Below are 6,561 nucleotides of genomic sequence, written 5' to 3' on the forward strand. Positions count from 1 at the left end.
CTAAGTGACGACCTTCTCTACACAGATTATTGCCATCAAAAAAATCATAAACAGATATTGGGGGTTGATATCTGATGACATTCAGCAAAACAATCCCCCCTTCATTCATTCAGGAGAGCTAAAAACATCAGGGATATGTTAGTCCACTCCTTTTTGGATGTAGAACAACCTCCAACAATACTGTCCCTATGGAGTCTTCCACCGATTCTGGGGCACCATCGATGTGGATCATGTAAAGCGTGTAACACCACGATGCAAACCAAGGAATTTGTACATAAAGAACGAACAGTGGTCCTGAAGTCACATACTAACTGTAACAGCACCAATGTTATTTATGTGATAAGATGCCCGTGCAAACTGTTATATGTGGGTCAGACACAACAAAAAGTGAAGTTGCGGATACTCCAGCACTGCAGCCGGATTCGCTGCTTGGTAACAGGGGCACCACTAGTAGAACATTTCAAATGGTGTGGACATGCACCGGAGAGCATAAAATGGATTGCACTCGAAAGAGTAACACTCGGCCCAAGGGGCGGTGAAATAACTACGATTCTAAATGTCAGAGAGTCCAAATGGATGGCCTTTTTTGATTCAATTGAAAATGGTCTCAATGAAATTGATGGCAGTCATGCCCAGTTGGCCACCTTGATGCGATGAATCATGATCTGTTCCTGTTAGCAGAGTGTAACGGCTGTCTTGGCTCCCCATGCAATCCTTATGTAAATGTGCTTGTGTGATGGCTCAGCCAATTTTCACTTACACACTTGCAGACCACCATTAATAGCTCTTCCCTCATTTTAAAACACACACAGCAGCTATCCACTCCACTTTGAAACACCTTTACCCTCATGCTTGAGAGGTACGCGTTGTTTTAAATAGATGGGTAATATAGACAATACTGTGACCTATGCAAACGTTAGCGCCTGTACCCCTGTGCCGGGGAGATACGCGTTCCATGTGTATGTTTATATTATGGTTATCAAAGTGTGGGCTGCGATCCAAGGTTTGAGGAGTGCGGGGAACTAATGCTGGCGCTTATACCCCTGTGTTGTGGAGGTACGCGCCCACATTCAGTATGTATGTTAATTGAGGTTTGATCCATGCCAAGAATCATCACCCACCAGCATCATACATGGTTGTCATACATTCATTTGGAATAGTAATGCCGCATTGCATAGTGTTTTTTTTGCCTTGGTTGGGGAAGATGGGCACCGTGCTAAATGTGCATCCAGTGCTATTCCCATAGAGCCCCATGCCTCAATCGTAAATCCTCTTTTTACATACTGTACGATTTCTTTGCCCAAATGCGCTTTAATTACTGGGACTACTTTGATCATTTCTATTACTTTGGAAACTATCCCGGGGCATAGTCTTTCCTCTCTGTTGCCTGACACGCATAACGCATGATTACGTGCACGCTTTCCCGACTGAGGTTTCTTAATACCGGGCCGAACCGCCTATCCGGGTTAAGCGCATTGTGGAGGAGAACACGAATACGGACAGGCCGCTGCGCGGCTGTTTTGCAAGGTATGGAGGGGTTTCGCTCGACTATATCGTTTTGGGGTTTGGTCAACCTGTGTGAATAACTTACTAAAGACTTGTTTTGCCGTGTGGTGGCTGTAGCTTTTTCTATTTGTGTTTCAGTGGGCGCCGACTTTGAATTCTACAAATCTGTGAGTAAACAATGGCTGTCTAATGATTAATATTGGCATTACAGCCCGCTTTTACATTACTGACTATGTTTCTGGGGTCACTTTATTTTTCCGTTTCCCATAGAATTCAATCTTCATTGTTATGATGACATCTCATCAGTAATTTATGTGCTTGGTGATTTTATTCGTTACACAACAGTGAGTAAACGCTTGATTGATGCTGTGTTTCCTGGCTTTTGTACTCAGTAGTGAGACCTAGAGATACCATGAGTGTCTTTTGTGTTTTAGATTTTCCAGCGCTATCGCGGATTTGGAGCCTCCTGGCCCAAAAGCCTTGATGTCTTCCCCATGGAGAAGTGTGGCTCACTGGTTAGAGCAGGCAGACCCTGAAGCAGAGGTCAGACCCGGGACCAGGGTTCAATTCCCGACGCGGCAGGGTCTTGAGCTCAAATGTCCATGGACTTGATAATTCTCGCTTCGTGCCTGACCTAATCATGGGTTCATACTCTGCAACTCTGGGCATTAAGCTTGCTTAATCTCCACAACGGCCCCCCGCGGCGGAATGCCTGGCTTTCACCTTGGGGATGCCCTGTAGGGGCTATCTCACAGGGAAAAGCCAGGATGGGTTCCCAAGGCAAGCGCGGAGATACCCCTTCGGGGGTCGATTCAGGCGCTATATAAGAAACATAATAATAATAATAATAATGGTAAATTCTTCTGGTTTTTCCTTATTGCTATGTGATTAAGGCACTTTATTTGAGTAGTCCATTCATTATTGTTCATTTTCCTTTAGATTCCTTTGCCCCCCCCCCCCCCCCCACGTCCTGATGAAGACCCAGTTTTAAGGCTGAAACAGTTGCCTACCATCTATTTGGGGTCAAAACGTCGACTTTGTTTCTATCCAATCATCGGCTTGTGCTAATAATGAATCTAATATATGTAGAAGCGCTGTGAGCACTTTGTCACATGGAAATGTTATGAACAATTGTCTCTGGTATAACTGGCTCACGTTTTGAAGCCAGGGCGAATTATGCACTGTTTTACACATTACTGAACTTTTATCGCACTTTAGATTGTACTTAGATTTGCTACTATTTATCCTCACTTTGCACTACCTTTCCTTTCCTCTCACCACTTGGGGCACACTCTACTATGATGGTGACAAAATGCCTCTGGTGTCTTAAAAATCTTTTTGCAATTTGTTGCTTTCCTCTCACACTGTGATTAAAACAAGTGTGATAAAGATTTCAGATCACTATTGTTTTCAGTTTTGTTATAGATTTGTTTGATAGCTTGTGTATATACTGGGACCCCTTTATATATGTATTGTCTCAATACCCAAGTCCCATTGACTATAGTGGGTTAACCCTTTCTTCTGTACCGTCTTATGGTATACAAACACAGCATATGCTGTACAGCCTATATATTTCTTTGAATATTTTCCATGATCTGATTAGCAAATATATCATAGGTACCGTTAAATGTATACATGCATAGATAGGTGCATGGAACACAAGTAGAATCTAGAGCTTACCACACATCACAATTGTGCTGTTAGGTACACAATGTACATTTCTCCTCAAACCATTACAGGATTGTCCTTTATATGGACCACAAAACTTTACAAGAGTAATCAGGATTCACTCTTGGATTCAGAGGCACATTGTATCCTGTGGAAATAAAAAGGACGGAGTTAAACAGAGTAACATATCTAAAATGTATGATAGGTACCTGTTCCTCTGGTGAGCCATAGATTTTGTCATACTGGTGAAGCACTTCTTCTACCAGTAGCCCCAGTTCCTCTGTAGAGAAGGCACAGGCCCTCTCACCTGCTGGACCTGGGGTGATTGCTCCCAGAGGTGGCAAACAGCAGCTAAAGTGGAGGAGGTGTTGATAGCAGCAGTGTCAAGAGGCAAGTGAGTTATTTCTCAAACTATGGTGTACGTGTATGTGGTCATCAGTGTAAATGGACACAGCCATTGGGCCTTGAGTGTCGCTATAACCAACGTTAGCCTATGGCTATGTCCAGCGTGGATGAAACCGCCCACTGCATGGTTGACTTTTGCCGGCGGTGGTAGGTTCCGAATGTCCTATACGCGAGGTCAAGCATTCGCCATTTTAGCGATTGGAACTACGTATTAGTGACTGTTGACTGCTTATTGTTGCACCTATTTCTGTCTTTCATCTAAGAGACTCAGCGCATTCCAACCGTCATTGGTTATCAGCACTGCTGAGAAATCCAACTACGTCAGGGGAAGTCCGCTTCAATGAGGGCCATGGAAGAACATTGCAGCTAGTGGAGCAGGCTTTTGGGATCCTGAAAGCCAGATTCAGATGTATGGGCAAAAGTAGAGGAGCCCTCCTCTACTCACCTGGTAACATGTGTCAAATCAATGTGGCCTGCTGCATGCGCCACAACATCGCCTTGCGGAAGAACATCCCTTATATCATAGAGGATGGAGACCATGAAGTGCCACCTAGTGAGGATCCTGAAATGCCAAATGATGATAATAGTGGTGAAGAGGAAGGAGATGACTTGCTTCAAGATCTCATCGACAACTTCTTCTCATGAGTGTAAGTATGTTGTGAGAAGTCATGACTTTGGCTACTAAAGCAACTCTTGTTGTGATGATGTGAGGAGTATGTTCAGAGAAAATATTTGAGAGCTAAAGCTCTGGCAAATTCTGGTAAAAGGTGTTTGAGAATAAGACTCCCAAACTTCCTCTCAGAACCGACGGAGACCAGTTGCGGAGTTTCCCAAGGATCCTCCCTCAGCCCCACCCTCTTCAACATCTACATGGTCCTCCTCGCAACCATCCTCAGAAACCATGGGCTCAACATCGTCACATAAGCCAGTGACACCCAGCTAATCCTCTCCCTCACCAAGGAACCCGACATCACCAGGTACATCTTCCAAGAAGGGGTGAAAGCCATGGCAATCTGGATGAAGACCAGCTGCGTAAAACTCAACTCAAAGAAAACAGAAGTACTCATCCTCAACTCCACCCCCTCGGCATGGGATGACACCTGCCCTTGGAAACCCACTCACCTGATAGACTATGCATGTAACCTCAGCATCATACTGGACTCATCGCTCACTATGAATTGTCAGATCAATGCTGTCTTCTCCGCATTCTTCAACACCCTCTGCATACTACGTAAACCATTCAAATGAATACCCTTCGACTCCAGGAAAATGATCTTTCATGCCTCATAACAAGCAGACTGGACTACGGCAACGCCCTCTAAGCCGGAATCAACAAAAAACTCCTCCACAAACTACAGACCACCCAGAACACTGCAGCCAGACTAATCCTTGATATCCCACAGCACATCACCCAACACCTCTGCAACCTCCACTGGCTCCGTGTTGAAAGAAGAATAACTTTTAAACTGCTCATGCATGCCTACAAGACCCTCCACAGGATGAGACCACAATTCCTCAACAACCGCCTCTCATTCTATGCCCCCCAAGAGAACCTCTACTCAGCTGACCCCTCTTTGGCCTCTGTCCCATGCTTCTACAGGAACAGAGCAGGTAGAAGGTTCTTCTCCTACCTTGCAGCCAAGACCTGGACCGATCTCCCCCTCACCTCCGGCATAGCCTGACACTGCACTAATTCAGAAAAGAACTCAAGACCTGGCTCTTTGAATGACCCCAACGGAGCAGCACACCCCTACCCCAGGGCATTGAGACCCTAACAGGTGAGTAGTGTGCTTTACAAACCCCTGATTGATTGATTGATTGATTGATTGATTGATTAATTGATTGAAGGTTTTTACACATGCTTATTTTGTTAGTGTTGTTAGTGTTGCTTTGTCTAGCTTCGACTTTTGTCATGGATTGTGTTCTCCAGAAGTTGACTATGTGAATTGTCTTATATGTATGGTCTGATAGCTAATCTCTTTGTTTTGGTCTGTTTTAGATACCTTCACCATGCCATCTTCGTTTGGACATTTCAGAGTTGTGACATTAGCAGGTATATGATGCTGTGTGGATGTATGAAGTGGACATGGACTGTTCCCGGAAGTGTTTGTCATAGACTTTCGGTATACAAAACCTGTACCAGGACAGCTTGCACAGTGATAGGATGTAAGTTAAAAGGAATCCACTTGACTTGTTCCTTGTTGTCATGTGGTGGTCCTAATGCTATATGTGTGCTATTGTGTGCTCCACAAAAATGTTGTTGTGGCCCCATATCATGCTAGTTCCTTCACATTGGCTGAATCCTCATTGTGTATTTACTGTATGTAGTTGTTGATGTATCTCCTCATCGTAGGCCAAAGTGCTTGTGGGACATCCCTGACATTTGTTATGGCAATCCAACAGATGCAGCAACACTGGATTGGGATGACCCTGTGATCAGAAACTATTGTTATGCCATGTGTCTGTTTATTGGTTTAAATGATGTGGGATTCCTTTTGTGAGGTAGGCGATATGGCTCCAGCTGATGACATAGACCAATTTCATTTTGCCTATTCTATAGGAAATTGTCTGATGTATCCCCTCCTTACATGTTGTTACGGTCTGCATCTGGAAATGTAATCACTGCCACAGAATATTTGAAACATGCCAGCCTATGATTTGAACAATGGAATAAAATAAAGATATTATAAGACAAGACACGTATATGTATGTGCTGGTGTGACATGGTTGTGATCCTGAGCTAAACATTGTCTACATACAACACATCCATGCTTACACAAGTAGCTTGTTTTGGCATTGTAAAGTTCACATGGAAGTACAGATATACATTGCTAGATGTGAAATTTACTACAGCAGACAATGAATTTTTGACTTTTGTATTTATTAAAGTGGTAAAGGTAAAGAGATAGATTGTGGAAAAACAGAACATAACAAAAAAGTTAAGTAGTCAGTCATAGTGAATGAAACCATAGTTGTCACGTT

Source organism: Lissotriton vulgaris, chromosome 3_1 (assembly GCF_964263255.1).
Source record: "Lissotriton vulgaris chromosome 3_1, aLisVul1.2, whole genome shotgun sequence".
NCBI lineage: Eukaryota > Metazoa > Chordata > Amphibia > Caudata > Salamandridae > Lissotriton > Lissotriton vulgaris.